The sequence below is a fragment of the Cetorhinus maximus genome, chromosome 19 (genome assembly GCF_964194155.1).
Source record: "Cetorhinus maximus chromosome 19, sCetMax3.hap1.1, whole genome shotgun sequence".
Taxonomy (NCBI): Eukaryota; Metazoa; Chordata; class Chondrichthyes; order Lamniformes; family Cetorhinidae; genus Cetorhinus; species Cetorhinus maximus.
In genome coordinates this window covers 5286049-5304148 of record NC_135897.1, presented here as the reverse complement: position 1 = coordinate 5304148, position 18100 = coordinate 5286049, and the positions used below count along the sequence as shown (strand labels likewise).

At 42.0% G+C, this 18100-nt stretch overlaps 1 long non-coding RNA gene across 1 annotated transcript; it reads left to right on the top strand.

The window, feature by feature from the left end:
- Positions 1 to 1369: 1369 nt before the first annotated feature.
- Positions 1370 to 3407, top strand: LOC144693607 (uncharacterized). The gene is made up of 3 exons (XR_013579576.1): positions 1370 to 1554; positions 1780 to 1879; positions 2967 to 3407. It is a non-coding gene; the product is annotated as an uncharacterized LOC144693607 (long non-coding RNA).
- Positions 3408 to 18100: the final 14693 nt, after the last annotated feature.

Below are 18100 nucleotides of genomic sequence, written 5' to 3'. Positions count from 1 at the left end.
ATCGCGGCGGATCTCGACTGCATCCACCAGGTGTTTCAGTGAGACGTCACTGAATTTCAGAGCAACATGCTTCTTCCCTTTGGGAGCCATGTCTCCCAAGGGTAGTCCTGGGCTGCATACATTTAAAAAGCTGTGCGTAGGCGCTGTTTAAATATGGCTCCCCGAGTGAGGAACTAATGAACTCATGGCAGGGGGGGGTGAATCAGCCTGTGATCCAGCATGTTTCCCATGGGTGCATTATTAATGTGGCAGAAAGCGGACGATATAGTGCGAAAACCCCCATTGTGGCTAGCGGATAGAATGCCATTTTTCACTCCCACTGCCGCTATTAGGGCGGGATTTTACCCTCAGAGCACTGGGAATGATTCAGTACACTACTCAATGCATTTGACCATTGAACTAACACCAAAGCAGATTATTTCCTCCAATAGTCTTTGCATTCCTACTTTTTCTATTGGCAAAAAATTGTTCACATTATAACTCAAAGAAAAGTTTGGGACTCAAGTTATTTCAATGAGTGTTTTAAAAAATTGACTAAAGAATAATAAGCGGTTGGGGTTAATCAAGTCAGAATAGTGGGTTTGTAATGCTGAATGGAATGCCTGAGTGATCGGAGTTGTGACACTAGATGGTTACATTGATGGGACAGCTGAAAAAAAGGACTTGCATTTATATGGTGCTTTGCATAACCACTGGACTTCTCAGGGTTTTACAGCCAATGAACTACTTTTGAAATGTAGTCACTGTTGTTATGTAGGAGGTGCGGCAGCCAATCTGTGCTCCCACAAGCAATAATGTGATAATGACCAGATAATCTGTTTTTCTGATATTGATTGGGGAATAAATGTTGACCAGGGCGCAAGCAATAACTCCCCTGTTCTACTTAGAAATAGTGCCATCAGATCTTTCAAATCCACCTGAGAGGGCAGACAGGGCCTCAGTTTAACATTTCGTCCAGATGACAGCACCTCCAACAGTGCAGCACTCCCCCAATAATGTTTCGGAGTGTCAGCCTTTCTCTTTGTCCTCAAGTGGGACTTGAAGCCAGAATCTTCTGACTCAGAGGTGAATGTGCTACCAACCTGAGCCACTGCTGGTAAATAATCCTACATCAAATATTGATACAACTGGTCCAAGAGTAATGACTGAAGAACTGTATCTGACTTGGGAGTTTTTGAGGGGGAAGCTTTGGTCTGTAACTAAATAGTGATATGCCTGACGTGGAAATGTTTAATGAGACACTGTAGATGGAGCTCGCTCGGTATCCAAAATTGCGCAATCTGTGCATATTTGTTGTCGATACTCAGTTTCAAACTGTAAAACTTCTAGTTATTTACATCAAAACATAAGCAATAATTAAAACATATTCACAACAAAGAGGAATTAAACGGTTAACATATGCTTGGAGCAAGACTTCCAAAGTGATTACAAAAATCAGAAAGAGAAGTTTAGAAACTTTGATCACAGGTTGCTGCAACTTCCTGGCTGCCACAAGGTCAACCTATTCTCAATTAAATATTGCAAAACCAGAAAGCATGGAACTGCAACATATCAGTAAGTGTTTACGAACCAACATTAACTTCATGATTCACACCTTCCCGTTCATTGCGTTTAGCTTAGGGTTTACTTCCAAAATGTGTTTTTGCTTCTTTAGTTTCTCTTGCTTGTGGAATGTGAATCAAAGGATTATTTATTTTCTCTTTCTTTAAAATTTTGCAATAATCATGTGATTGCGGAGTGTATATGTGTCATAAACCATTAATTATTTATATTTTACAGGTAAGACTAACATTGAACTGCTCCAGATTCTGTTTATAAAGGCAATGGTGAAACCAAGGCATCAGGAACAATTCCCAGTCTGCGCTCTGTTAGTTATGGGGTATGTAGCTACCAGGACAAATCATAATCTATCACTGAATAGAACATTACAGGAGGGTACTAATGGGCTTAGGCAATTCAATTTTATCTAAAGTTTCTGTCCGACTACAGTAAAGAGTTGCACAAAACACTACCAAATTAATATGGCACTAGTTAGATAGAGTGAAGTTCCTTTTGCACTATTTCATCCAGTATTTTCAAGTCACGTACAGCATGGGTTTGATGCAGAGTTAGGGAATTATGTATCAGCAAGTAACTAAACATAATCAAGGTCCCATATACCCTCTATAATCTGACTATGTAGAATTTAATTAGCACCTAGATATAAAAAAATGTTCTGAATAATTTCCAGATCAACCTGGCTTTGTTCCACAGATAATGGAGGTGATTTTGGTTTCCTTATTCACTGTTTGTGCTCAAAGCTGCAAAGAGTTACCTCCTCCAGTCCAGTTAATGCTGCTCATACAACTCTCCTGATTTCCCAAGGGGGATAATTCCTGGTGGCCAGACCTTCCAGGTATAGGAATCTCATAAATGCCAATGGTGTTGTTATAACACAGGCCTAATTTTACAATCTTACCACCTGACTAATGACCTGCTTACCACCAACTCAAGCCCATAAACTCCGAGTAGTGTAAATTCTGAGGTGGCCATTTCAGCTTGTCATAAGAGCCGATTACAGCCACAAATTACCTATGGACATATTGAGCTTTTTAAGGAAGACTTGTTTGCTTTTAAAGAAACACAAACAAGGACACTGAGCAAAAGATGGCTGATAATATAAAGTGACCACTTTCTGGAAAACTCCTATGTGGATTATACTGACAGACCTGTTCTGCAAGAACATGGAATGGCGCACCTAAAAAGGTGTCATGGCCTTCTTCAAGCAGAGGCACTTTAAAGGGAGATAGGAAAGATGCAAAAGACTGAACTTTAATCTCCTGTGGTTACAGCGACAAAAGACTGATTACCGTATCTCAGCGATCTAAAAACCATCTCCTGTTGATTCATATCACAGAATGCGTAAAATGGTCAGAGATAAAAAAAAAAGACTCTGGGGGCAAGACATGTTTTTTTTTTCCTTACAGGAATACACAGGGAAAAATGGATTTAAAAGTTAGCTGCAGAGCAGTGTTAGTGCGCTGTGAGAGTGACAGCAGAAGAAGATCAACTAGTCACCCCTGCAGTTGCAGGTGAAGTCTCTCTCCCTCTCTCTGTTGCTGGAGGCAAGTCAGCTGAAGACACAACCAAAAAGAAAATAGGTCAGCTTCTTCAGCCATCCTGCAGAATGAAGTGTCTCCAAATCAACTGCTAAACTGCCAAAGTCAGCTCTCCCAGAATCATCCAACTTATGGCCACAACGTTTCACCATCTACCCCTTACGGATAAGCCAAAGACTGATTTGTACATCTTTTTAAACTCTTATTTGGGCTTTTAACTTTTCATTTCTGATTTGTGTGTATGTGTGTTGCCTTTTATTATTTTTCTCAGGTTTTTAGTAACTAATAAACATACTCTTTCTTTGACTCAAGAAAGCCTGGTTAAATTGGTTCCTTCTAAAACATAAGTACATTTCGACTGGGAAAAGGTATCCATGGGGTAAAGTATCCCTTTTAAATTAACCTTGCTGTGACCAACCAAGGGGGTTGAATAAAGAAGGGGAGCCAGTTCATTCCTCCATACCTGGAAGCATAACAAAATTGGGGCCCCAAACAGAAGGTTAAAACATTGGGTGACCTCGTCTGGGGAATGGTCGTAACAATGTGGCATTAATGGGACCTCTGCTCCTCACAGGTACAGAGTTTTGTTTCATAATGAGGAGTACTCCTAGGAATTGCATTTGGGAAGAAGAGACAAAGCTGGAGAAAAAAGTAAATGAAACTGCAACTGGATAGGTAACAAATGCAAGATATTGCCTTCTTGCAACACAACCACTTCATTAATCAGAACGAGTGTCACTCGAATTGACCCATCAATCTGATTGTAGTGAAGTTCTGATGTTAATCTTGGGATCCTAACAAGTGTCATAAGCCAGGTATGCACATGTACCTGCTTTCCTATTGGCTACCATGATATATATTGTACTGGAGAGGGTACAGAGGAGATTTACCAGGATGCTAACTGGGCTGGAGGGTTTGAGCTATGAGGAAAGATTCGATAGGCTGGGATTGTTGGAGCAGCGAAGGCTGAGATGGGACCTGAGAGGTGTATAAGATTATGAGGGGCATAGATAGGGGTAATAGGAAGGCACTTTTTCCATTAGTAGAGGGGTCAATAACCAGGGGGCATAGATTTAAGGGAAGAGGAAGAAGGCTAAGAGGGGAGTTGAGGAGAAATTTTTCACCCAGAGGGTGGTGGGAGTCTGGAACTCACTGTCTGAAAGGGTGGTTGAGTCAGAAACTCTCGTAACATTTAAGAAGATATTCACTTGCGTTGTCATAGCCTCCAGGGCTATGGGCCAAGCGCTGGAAAATGGGATTGGTGTAGTCAGACCTTTGTTGACCGGTGCGGACACGATGGGCCGAATGGCCTCCTTCTGTGCTGTAAACGTCTATGAGTCTATATTGTATCAGTCACCTAATCACCTATCATTCATTCATGTCCAGCAATTTAAGGAAGCAGCTTATAGACCAGGGCTATCCACTGAACATCTCAATTGTGGTGCCTCTTAAGAATCAAAGATTAGCAGTAGAATTCTACTACAATTGGATGCCAATAACATCAATCAGAATCGTCATGTGAGCAGACCATTTAGAGTCCCAAACCAACATTTCGGATGCCTGGACAGGTCTGTCAGCTTTCTGCAATACTGTCCAGAGAGAGTATCCTGCAATGTAGTGTGTTATATAGTTTTGTTCTGCAATGAGGGTTACACAGGGAGGCATATTTGGACAAACGCATTCCACATGATGAAGGGAAATACACCTGACATAGAGGATGGGTGGTGTCTATCAGTTACCTGTACCCAGGGCTGTTTGGAAGCAGTTTCCTAAAGGGAACTTTATTTTAATAATCTCAAGTCACCTACATTACTATCATGTCCAACTTCTGTCCCAGTCCTTCCACAACCAACAGCATCTGCCCAACATCGATATTCACATCACCGAATATTACGAGATCACCAACCACTACAGGAACATTCTCTGCACATAGATTTTAAATAGCATTGTGGTTTTAATGACATGTGATTTATAAAAAGATCTATGCACTGTTTACAACCCAATGCACCTCTACTTTTTCTAGTCCTTTAGTAAGGCTCTTAGTGACTGCACCATGGGGGATGCACAGTTTTGGCTCATTCAAGGGATCGTGAGATGTCAGGACCTAGCTGCAAAATGCAACATCTTGACAAATGTTGAAGCAGTATAGCCAAGCTTGCATTCTGCCATCAGGGGGACTCAGGGGTCATAAGTGAACAATTATAATGAAAGATGCATCATTTTCCATTTGCATTGCACAAAATTCCCCTGCCGATGGGCTGCAGATCAACATCCCTACTGAAATACAGGAAAGCAGACCTAAGGAGATCAGCTAACCAAGTGAAAGCCTATCCATCTCCCAGCCTTTATGCCATTTAATTTCAAGGCCTTTAAGTAGTTGCCAGAAGCTGACTATTGATTAATTACTTACTTCAAGTTAAACATAATCCACCCTGTTTTCAATCCTCCATGTCTTTGCTTTCTTTATCGCCATCATTTGGGCTCAATGAGCTCTGAACCTAAAAGGCACTTGTGACAGAGTGAGAAGATGCTTCAGTATTTTTCATTTAGCTGTGACAATCCTAACTGATGATAGTTCAAGAATAAGAGGTCAACTGTTTAAGATGGAGATGAGGAGACATTTTTTCTCTCAAAGGGTCATTAGTATGTGGAAATCTCTTCCCAAGAAAGCAGTTCAGGCTGGGTCATTGAATTTATTCAAGGCAAAATTAGACAGATTTTTGATAAACAAGGGAATCAAGGTCTATTGTGGGCAGATGGCAAAGTGGAGTTGAGACCACAACCAGATCAGCCATGGTCTTCAAAGGACTGAATGGCCTACTCCTGCTCCTAATTTCAATGTTCGTAAGTCACCCTTCTCCTGCCTTCCTTTGTTTTTTGTTTAAGAAGAAACATGCATATATTTTGCAGTCACTATCATGTGCATGTATGTCACACAGTACATAAAGGGCAATAGACTGGCAAATTTAGGGTGTCTGCTTGGCTGTGCTTAAGTTGAGATATGCATATTGATAGGTATATGTGATTGTTCTACGAGTGCCTAGACTGAGGTTTAGTTTAGAGGATGTCAAAGGTCCTCTTTACCTGTGGTGTAAAGTTGCGTCTCTTTGTGACATACTGGAAACTCTTTCGAGTTATCAACAGTCACAGATTGCAACTCGTTCGAGTACAATCACAGTTCTTGGTTTCTGGGAGTGGGACATGAACCCACAACCCGCTGATTCAAAGGCGAGGGTGCTATGAACTGAGCCACAGCTGACACCTCAAGTGACATACTGGAAGACTGTCATTAGTTTGTGGCCTCATTATGATCTTTGCAGGTGGTCTGACTTGAATGCATTGATTGCCAGGAAAAGACTCTTGAGTTCCAGGCAAATTCTTTGCATTCTCACTGGCATATGTCTCACAGATGTTTTGACTGAGCATTTGTTCTTGGAAGAGTTGTACTTTTCCAATGGAGGAATGCAACATTTTCTAGCTAATAATGACAGCTGTGCTAGCCTGTGCATTGTAGAAGATGTCACCCTCCAGCAGGCATGTGACTGCATGGTTCTCTTTGTGGCTCCCTAGATGGTTTGCCAGAATTGTTGAATTCTAAATCACCCCAACCTTTTCTCATGACTTCTATTGTGGGGACACCATCAAACCAGATCATCTTTCTCTGATAACGTTTTGAATTCTTCATCTAGAAATTTGAAGCATTAAGAATGACCAATTCTGATTAATTTAGTCTGTATTTGGTGCTTCATAGCCTCTTTGCTGTGTTGTGCGCTGATTGTCCTCCACTTTTCTTTTAACCTTTTGCAGGACCTTGATATAGTTACGGCAAGCCAGTACATTTTATGGAACTGTAAATTTCTTAGTATGGTATATGATCTAAACTAATAATGTAGGAACAATTGAATGTGATGCTGTCTGACATAACTATTAACATAAATCAAATGCAGTTCTACAAACATTTGCCAATTACTCTTCCTACTTAAGCCCAATGTGCAGCCAATAACAAGCTTATTTAGCTATAGCTATAATGGTTAATTTATCACCATTTTACATTTTGCTATCACTGAGCATGCCAGATGTCAATGCCACAACAACAACTTGTATTTATATAGTGTGTTTAACATGATAGCGGGGAGGCAGTGACAAAGTGGTATTGTCCGTAAACTAGTAATCCAGATACCCAGGGTAATGCTCTTGGGACCCGGGTTCAAATTCCACCATGGTGGAGTTTGTACTCAATAAAAATCTTGAATTAAAAGTCTAATGATGACCATGAAATCATTGTTCATCGTCGTAAAAACCCATCTGGGTCACTAATGTCCTTTAATGCCCTTCCTTTAGGGAAGGAAATCTGCCGTCCTTACTTGGTCTGGCCTGCACATGACTCCAGATCCATAGCAATGTGGTTGACTCTTAAATTCCCTCTGAAATGGCCTAGCAAGCCACTCCATTGTATCAAACCACTAAAACATCTAAGAGGAATGAAACTGGATGGACCACCCGGCATCAACCTAGGCACCAAAAACAACAACAGAAAACTCGGCTCTGTCGGCCCTGCAAAGTCCGCCTTATTAACATCTGGGGACTTGTGCCAAAATTGGGAGAGTTGTCTCACAGACTAGTCAAGCCTGACCTAGTCATACTCAATGGAATCACGCTTTACAGATAATGGCCCAGACACCACCATCACCATCCCTGGGTATGTCCTGTCCCACTGGCAGGACAGACCCAGTAGAGATGGCGGCACAGTGGCATACAGTCGGGAGGGAATTGCCCTGGGAGTCCTCAACATCGACTCCGGACCCCATGAAGTCTCATGGCATTAGGTCAAACATGGGTAAGGAAACCTCCTGCTGATTACAACGTACTGCACCCCACCCCCCCTCCCTCAGCTGATGAATCAGTGCTCCTCCATGTTGAACGCCACTTGGAGGAAACACCAAGGGTGGCAAGGGCACAGAACTTACTCTGGGTGGGGGACTTCAATGTCCATCACCAAGAGTGGCTCGGTAGCACCAGTACAGACTGAGCTGGCCATTTCCTAAAGGACATAGCTGCTATGCTGAGTCTGCAGCAGGTGGTGAGGGAACCAACAAGAGAGAAAAACATACTTGACCTCATCCTCACCAACCTGCCTGCCTCAGATGCAGCTATCCACCAGTGACCACTTGTCCTTGTGGAGATGAAGTCCCGTCTTCACATTGAGGATACCCTCCAATGTGTTGTGTGGCAGTACCAATGTGCTAAATGGGATGGGTTTTGAACAGATCTAGCAACTCCACACTGGGAAACTATGAGGCGCTGCGGACCATCAACAGCAGCAGAGTTGTACTTAACCACAATCTGTAACCTCATGACCCGGCATATCCCCCACTCTATCATTACTATCAAGCCCAGGGGATCAACCCTGGTTCAATGAAGAGTGCAGGAGGGCATGCCAGGAGCAGCACCAGGCATACCTAAAAATGAAATTTCAATCTGGTGAAGCTACAACACAGGATTACTTGCATACCAAACAGCATAGCAGCAAACAATAGACAGAGCTAAGCGATTCCACAACCAAAGGATCAGATTTTGCAGTCCTGCCACATCCGGTCATGAATAGTGGTGGATAATTAAACTCACTGGAGAAGGACGGTCACTCAGTCACTCCTCCAGGGTCACTCAGCTCCTAACCTCATTACAGCCTTGGTTCAGGCATGGACAAAAGAGCTGAACTCCAGAGGTGAAGTGAGAGTGACTGCCCTTGACAGCAAGGCAGCAGTTGACTGAGTGTGGCATAAGGAACCCTAGCAAAACTGGAATCAATGGGAATCAGGGGGAAAGCTCTCCACTGGTTGGAGTCATACGTAGCACAAAGGAAGATGGTTATGGTTGTTGGAGGTCAATCATCTCAGTCCCAGGACATCACTGCAGGAGTTCCTCAGGGTAGTGTCCTAGGCCCAACCATCTTCAGCTGCTTCATCAATGACCTTCCATCCATCATAAAATCAGAAGTGGAGATGTTCACTGATGATTGCACAATGTTCAGCACCATTTGCAACTCCTCAGATAGTGAAGCCATCCATGTCCAAATGCAGCAAGACCTGGACAATACCCAGGCTTGGGCTGACAAGTGGCAAGTAACATTCATGCCACACAAGTGCCAGACAATGACCATCTCCCGCAAGACAGAACCTAACCAATACTGCTTAACATTCAATGGCATTACCATCCTCCACGATCAACATCCTGGGGTTACCATTTACGAGAAACTGAACTGGTTTATAAATAGTGTGGCTCCAAGAGCAGGTCAGAGGCTAGGAATTGTGTGACAAGTAACTCACCTCCTTTTTCCCCAGAGCCTGTCCACCATCTACAAGGCGCAAATCAGGAGTGTGATGGAATACTCCCCACTTGCCTGGATGAGTGCAGCTTCAACAACACTCAAGAAGCTTGACACCGTCCAGGACAAAGCAACCCGCTTAATAGGTATGCCATCCACAAACACCTACACCACGTAGATTGCAGTGTTTCAAGAAGGCAGTTCACCATCACCTTTTCATGGGTAATTAGGAATGGGCAAAAAATGTTGGCCTAGCCAGTGACATCCACATCCCATGAATGAGTTTTTAAAAATCCCAAGGTGCTTCACAAGAGTGTTACTTAGCAAAATTTCTTACCAAGCCAAATAAGGTATCATTAGGCAGATGGCCAAAAGCTTGGTAAAAGAGGTAGGTTTTCAGATCTGTCCTAAATATGGAAAGGTAGGCAGTGAGGTTTTAGTGAGGGAATTCCAGAACTTAATGCTTAGGTAATTGAAGGCACAGCTACCAGTGATGGAACAATTAAAATCAGGGATACTTAAGAGGTCAAATTTAGATGAGCACATATACATCAGAGAGTTGTGGGGCTGGAGATAGAAAGGGGCCGAGACTATGGAGAGATTTAAAAACCAGAATGGGAATTTTAAAATCAAGGCTTAACTGGGAGCCAGTAATGGTCAATGAGTGCAGGGGTGATGAGAAAATGAGATTTGGTCTGAGTAAGGACACAGAAAGCAGAGATTCAGGTGGCCTCAAGTTTATGGTGGGTACAGTGAGAGATGCTGGCCAGGAGCATGTTGGAATAATCAAGTCAAGGGGTAATAAAGACATGAATGAGGGTTTGATGTAGATATGTGGTCAGAAGATCATCTTCAAGTCAAAAATGGCAGCAAAGTTGTGAACTTTATGAACAAAATTGATTCCTTAATATAATCTCCTGTATCCGAGTCATAAAATATCACAATATGAGGTTTACTCCAAAATTAATACAAAAATTCAGTTTTCAAGATTATGATATGTACTTGCCAGAGGATACAAAAGTATTAGTTGTCATGTTCCTGGATTAGTAATCCAGAGATATGGAAAAATGACCTGGGTCATAAGTTTAATTCCCATCACATCACCTGAGGAATTTAAAATCAATTTAACAAATATACATCTGGAATAAAATCCCATCTGGTTCACTCATGTCCTTTAGGGGAGGAAATCTGGCATCTGTACCCAGTCTGGCCTATATGTTATTCCATTCCCATAGCAATGTGGTTGACTCTTAGCTACCCTCTGAAATGATTTAACAAGTTATTCAAATAGCTGGAAAAACTCAGCAGGTCTGACAGCATCTGCGGAGAGGAATACAGTTAACGTTTCAAGTCCGTATGACTCTCAGAACTGATGAAGAGTCATACAGACTCGAAACGTTAACTGTATTCCTCTCCGCAGATGCTGTCAGACCTGCTGAGTTTTTCCAGCTATTTTTATTTTTGTTTCAGATTTCCAGCATCTGCAGTAATTTGCTTTTAACAAGTTATTCAGTTGTATTCATGCTCACCACCACCAAGGGAATTAGAGATGAACAATAAATGCTGACCTTGTCAGTGAATTTTTTTTTAAAAATTCAAAGTGCAGTAGTACTTGTGTGCTTTCAGGTTAGATCTCCAACTTCTATTTTACTTTAAAGGATTCAGCCTGTTTTATGTAGCTGCCGATTAGCTGGGGAGTCAAACAGTTCAGTTGGTTTTCATAAGGCATTAATGTAGATTTTGTCAAACTGTTTCAATTTACACCTCCTCAAAATCTTCAAAGGCTTCTTCTGGCATACCAAAATTTGTTCCTAACAGCCTTCCAGGGTTAAGGACATCTCCTCGCAGCTGAGTTGGGGGAGGAGGAGGATCCAGTTGTCACAGTCCATGTGGCAACCAACAACATCAGTAGAGCAGCGAATGATGTTTTGCTAAGAGAATTTGAGGAATGAGGGTGCAAATTAAAACACAGAACAGTATAGGTAATCAGCTCTGGATTGTTACCTGAGCCACGTGCCAATTGGCATAAAGTTAAACAGATGAGAGAATTAAACGCATGGTTCAAGGAGTGGTGTGGGAAGAAGGGGTTTTGATTCATGGGGCACTGGCATCAGTACTCAGGGAAGAGTGAGCTATTCCACTGGGATGGGCTCCACTTAAATTGGGCTGGGGCCAGTGCCCTGGCCAGTTGTATAACTAGGGCTGTGGACAGAGCTTTAAGTTAACAGAAGATGGGGAGGCAAGGGTGGGGGTGGGGTTCAGGTGAAGGGAGGCTTAAAAATCCAAAGAGAAAGGTCAAGGTATTGGAATAATATAGTGATGTGGGTAAAGACATGCAGAGTGGGGCAGGAAGGGACAGAGAGTTTAACAAAAAATGTACATTGGGTCACTGCAGTGAATAGAAGTAAAAAAGAAACAAAATTAAATTCTCTGAATGCATGAAGCATTTGCAAAAGGTTAGATGAATTAGTGGCAAAAATAGAAGTAAATGATTTAGATCTAATCACCATTATAGAAACATGGTTACAAGAGCAAGTTTTGAGAAATAAATATTGAAGGTTTTGAGAAGGTCCAACTTAAAACAGTTTGACAAAATCTACATTAATGCCTTATGAAAATCAACTTCTAAAAGAGATAGCTGCAGAGATAGTGGATAAGCTGGCTATGATTTTCCAAAATTCTTTAGATTCAGAAACGGTCCCACTAGGTTGGAAGTTGGCAAATGTTACACCACTTTTCAAGAAAGGAGGGAGAGGGAAAACAGTGAACTACAAGCCAGTTAGCCCAACATCAGTTGTTGGGAAAATGCTGGAATCTATTATTAAGGAAGTCTTAATAATGCACTTTGAAAAGCATAGTATGATTAGAACAAGTCAACACAGTTTTACTATAGGGAAATCCTGCTTGACAAATTTATTAGGGTATTTTGAGGATGTAACTAGTACAGCAGATAGAGGGGAATCCAACAAATGCAGTATACCTGGATTTCCAAAAGGCATTCGATAAGGCGCCGCACAAAAGCTTAATAGGCAAAACAAGGAGTATAAGATAGGAAAGTGTGAAGTGATTCATTTTGGTCATAAGAATAAAAAAGCATAATATTTTTAAAAAGGTGTGAAACTTGTAAGTGTTGATGTTCAAAGAGACTTGTACAGAGAATGCAGAAAGTTAGCATGCAGGTGCAGCAAGCAATTAGGAAGGCAAATGGCATGTTGGCCTTTATTGTAAGAGGATTGGAGTACAAGAATAAAGAAGTCTTACTACAGTTATACAGGGTTTTGATGAGACCGCATCTGGAGTAATGTGTGGCAGTTTTGGTCTCCACAGTTATGAAGAGATATACTTGCATTGAAGGCAGTACAGCAAAGGTTCATTAAATTGGTCTCGAGGATGAGGGGGTTGCCCTATGATGAGAGGCTGAGTAAATTGGGCTTATGTTCTCTGGGGTTTAGAAGAATGAGAGGCAATCTCATTGAAATCTACAAAATTCTGAAGGGCTTGAAAGGGTGGACACTGAGAGATTGGCCGTAATTTTACAGCCTCGTCACGGTGGGGATGGGGCCGTAAAATGAGGGGAGCCATTCTAAACTCCATTGACTTTGGAAGGACCATAAAATCCCGCTGTCTTAAAATTCCATTCCTTGTTTCCGTTGGTCGGGGAATCTAAAACATAGGGGCACAGTCTCAGGATAAGGGGCCAATCATTTAGGACTGAGGTGAGGAGAAATTTCTTCACTCAAAGGATTGTGAATCTTTGGAATTCTCTATCCAAGAGGGTTGTGGATGCTCCATTATTGAAAACAATTAAGACTGGGATTGACAGACTTTTGGTCTCTCAGGGAATTAAGGGATCCAGTGAGCAGGCAGGAAAATGGAGTTGAAACCCAAGATCAGCCATGATCATACTGAATGGTGGAGCAGGCTCAATGGGCTGTGTGGTCTGCTCCTATTTCTTATGTTCCCTAAAGTCTTCTCCAACTTTGGTGAGTGATGTTCAGCACTAACTAAAACAATGGAACATCATTTCAGGCGATTGGGTCAATAATAGCAAATACAAATCTCGTCGGTTATTTTTAAAGAGACAATTCAACTGGAGAGGATATGTCAAAATATTCTCGTAGTACCTTCATTTTATTTTGTTTTGTTTGGCTTATTTAACCACCCAGTGTTATCAGTCAGAGAGGTCAATAAAAACTTTAGCTTCACTTTTGTTGACTGGGTAGATTTAATAGAAATTATATTTGTATGGGTTAACATTCATCTATCCAAACCTTAGTGTAACTGGCTACAAGATCAAAGGGAATAAATTCCTTTGTGTTTTGTTTTGCTAGACAAACATGCCCTCATAAACCAAAGACCACTTTATCTCTACATAAGCACCTTATCTATAAGGTTACCATAAATTTTGTGATCCTGCAAAAACTAAAGAAAATAAATAATAATGTTTTTAGGAACATAGGAACTGAATGCCATTTAGCCCCTTTGAGCCTGTTCCACCTTTCAACGAGATCATGGCTAACCCTTTAATGTGACATCAATAACAGATAAGATAATGGAGCTGATTATCCAGAGCAAACTTGGTTGCTAGTTTACCACAAAAGTAAACCAACGCAGTAGCGGGAAGATCCTTGACTAATAATCTCGGCTGTTTGAGGAAGTGACAACCTGAGTGACATGTGAGGCTAATTTTCTTCTCATTAGCACCCCATTCACGCCATGAAAGTGACCAAAGGTTGGACAGCAGAGTGGGATCTTGCCCCAACCATTTTTTGCTGGTTTCAGGGGCCACTCAATTTTCCAGGGAGATTTTTAGGCAGGCTAAACAGTCAAAAGCATCATGAATAGATCCAGCAAATCAGGGTCATATGGTATACTTCAGATGTCGATATGATTTTCTGATCTTTCCACACCAATAATGCTACTGCTTGGCACCGTCCACAATGAATGGACCAGAGAAGATCCCAGCATTTTCCAATGGTATTTAAAAGAACCAAGAGCTGATTTCAGTACTGCTTCATGTAACTTGATTACTTTCCCCTACAGTTACTGCAAGTGTATTACCTGACATTATAGGCTCTGTACTGTGAAGCAGCTTTCAGTATTCAAATTGTCAGATTATAGAAAGTTACATCACAGCCTTTTTCTCAATAGGTATAGTTATATACCATCACCTGTAAACTCTGCTCTAAATTACACATCATCCTGTCATATATCATTGTTTCTTCATTGTCACTGGATCAAAGTTCTGAAAATCCTACCCAACATCATTACGGAAGCCCCTTCACAATAGGACTGAAATGATTCAAGGAAACAGTTCATTCTCAGGGCAACGAGAGATGGGTAGTGAAATGGGACCTTACTAGCACTGTATAATTACAAAGAACAAATAAAAGAAAACTACAGGCCTCAAAATCACTGAGTTACAAGAGAAAAAATCAACAATTTCACTCCTGATTACTATTGCCAATTTCTCTGATACAGAAAGAGTGCTCTGCAAATTAATCCCCAGATTATCTCTGTTTACACAGTAGATGTTTCCTTTCTGCTACATCTGGTGCCCATCTCATCTAAGTGATAGGTAATTGGGTGATAACTACCAGGAGATGTAGCTCAGTTAGTCTGTTAGCTATAAGAATAAGTGACTCAGACCAGCCATATGAATGGTACCAGGGCAAGGAGCAAACATTAAAAAATGCCCTTTGTGACCTGTGCGATGAGCTCAGCTTGTCACTTTTTAAACCCTGTTTATGTTTTGGGCTCACAACTGAAAACCATCCACCTCGGATTTACCTACAGTCTACACAACACCTTAGTGGAGGTAATAGTGTACCAAATTTCATGGTGAATAACCATGTGCTGAATGCTTCAGTAAGTTTGCGACTGTCATCCAACCCCTACTCAATGCTGATCTTCTTCCAAACTGCTGCTGACGTGCTACTGCAGCTTTGTTAGTTTTTGTCAAGAAAGATCCTTGAACTTTCAGATTTGAAATGTTTGAATGTTTTGAAATGATAGCGGGGTGAGGAAGATTCATTATATTGGATCCTTATCTCCAGGCTGAAATGACTTTTGAAAGATTATGATGCAGGGTATTTATTTTATTGTTTTGATATAAATTTAAAGTTCATTACTCTGTGAAGGTTTAAATTGTTCCACAGCACCGCCAGTAAACATGGGGCCAAAACTTATCAAGAAGTAACACCATGTGCTTTTTAATTTACCTAACACAACAATTCAAAGCTGGTGGTGGAGTTGCACGGCTTGAAGCAGATGATAGGCATTAGTTCACAACCCTGATGACCATGATGTTTTATTGTGGGCCTTGTACATCAACAAAGCTTTAGTTTTGAATAAAGCAATGTTTTGATGAAAGTACCTAACTTGCTACATCAAGCAAGGACTCAAAACAAGTGTGCATTGCAGTACATTTAGAGAGTTGGGCCTGAATTTTCAGCTCGGCGGGCAGGCACAGGAGCAGTCGGGAAATGGACCGCTGACTGCCATCAGCCTCTGACTGCGATTTCACAGAAGCTGGCCAATTAACGGCCAGCCAGCCAGCGTGAAGCGCCCTCTGAAAAGCTCAGTGCTGCCAGGGTGGGGGGCGGGAAAAGGGCAGGTGATGACGCCAACGTGGGCCCAGGCGAGCGGTGAGAGAAACCGCCCTGAAGGCAGAGAGCTGCCTCGGGGAGCTGAAGACCTGAAACCCAAGAAATAAAGTTTTTAAAATCAGGAAAAAAATGTTCAAGCATCAGTCAGGCACCTGAACATATAGATTATAAAAGTGCTGTCCACAGATTTCTATTTTTATTTTATTTAATAATGGAAACCTCATCCAGCCCTTGAAAGAGGTGTGCTGAAAAACATAAAGGTCGCCTGGCCGATTCTCCCATCTGCCAACCGTAAGGTTGGGCGGGCTACGTAAAAGACAGACAGTTGTGCCATTGGGCTTAATTGCCCTCTTAATTGTCGGCAGGCACGCTTCCGACTTTTGCGCGTGCCCACCAACCGAAATATCGCATGAGCGCAGGAGGATGTCAGGATGCTCATCCGACATCATCTCATGTGATTTCACATCTGATTGGGTTGGGCACATGCCCGTCCAATCAGCGTAAAATTCAGCCCATCATTTTCTGTGACATCGCCAAAGTCTGCCAGCACATAAAAGGTTGTCCCTGGGCTGTCTGCACTGTGCACACTGAAATGCAACGGGGAATATCTGAATCCTATAAGGAACAGAAATAGCTGTGTTATGGTGGACATATGCAAGAAGAAAGACTTGCATCAAGAAAAAGAGACTTGCATTTATATGGCACCCTTCACAAGCTCAGGACCTTCCAAAACACTTTCAAGACAACGAAGTGCTTTTGAAGTGCCTTCACTATTGTAATGTAGGAAAGATGGTGGCCAATTTGCTTACAGCAAGCTTCCACAAACAGCAATGTGATAATTACAAATAATCTGTTGTAGAGATGTTGGTTGAGGGATAAATATTGGCTAGACCAATGAGAACTCACCTATTTTCTTCCAAAAGCCTTATGGGATCTTTTATGTCCAGCCCAGAGTACCTCAGTTTAGCATTTCATCCAAAACATGGTACCTCCAACTGTGCAACACCATTTTTTATTCATTCATGGCATGTGGGCATCGCTGGCTTGGCCAGCATTTATTGCTCATCCCTAGTTGCCCTTAAAAAGATGATGGTGAGCTGCTTATTGAACCGCTGCAGTCCATGTGGTATAGATACATCCACAAAGCTGTTAGGGAGGGAGTTCTAGGATTTTCACCCAGCGACAGTGAAGGAATGGCGATTTTTTTCCTCGTCAGGATGGTTGTGCCTTGGAGAGGATCTTCCAGGTGGTGGTGTTCCCATGCTTCTGCTGCCTTTGTCCTTCCAGATGGTGGCAGTCGTGGGCTTGGAAGGTGCTCCTAAAAAGCCATGGTGAGTTACTGCAGTGCATCTTGTGGTTGGTAGACTCTGCTGCAACTCTACATCAGTGATGGAGGGAATGTTTGTCAATGGAGTGCCAATCAAGTGGGCTACTTTGTCCTGGATGGTGTCAAGCTCTTTCACAGTATCACAGTGTCTTTACAGAAGGAGGCCATTCAGCCCATCAAGTCTGCACTGGCTCTCTGAAAGAGCATTCTGCCTAGTCCCACTCCCCTGTCTTATTCCCGTAATCTTGCACATTCTCTCTTTTCAGGTAGCAATCCAATTCCCTTTTGAATACCTCAGTCAAACCTGCCTCCACCAACCTTTCAGGAAGTTTGTTCCAGACTCCAACCACCCTCTGGGTGAAAAAAAGTTTCTTCACATCACATTTACTCCTTTTGCCAATTATTTTGAATCTGTGCCCTCTAGTTCTTGATGTTCTCTTAAGTGGGAACAGTTTCTCACAATTTACCCTTTCCATACACCTCATGATCTTGAATACCTCTATCAAGTCTCCTCTCAGCCTTCTTTTTACCAAGGAAAACAGTCCCAACCTCTCCAATCTATCCTCATAGCTACAGTTCTTCATCTGGGAATCATTCTTGTGAATCTCCTCTGTACTCTCTCCAATGCCTTCACATCCTTCCTTAAGTATGTCACCCAGAGCTGGGCGCAGTACTCCAGATGAGGCCTAACCAGTTTTGGTAAACAAAAGGCCTAACTAGTGTCTTATACAAGTTCAGCATG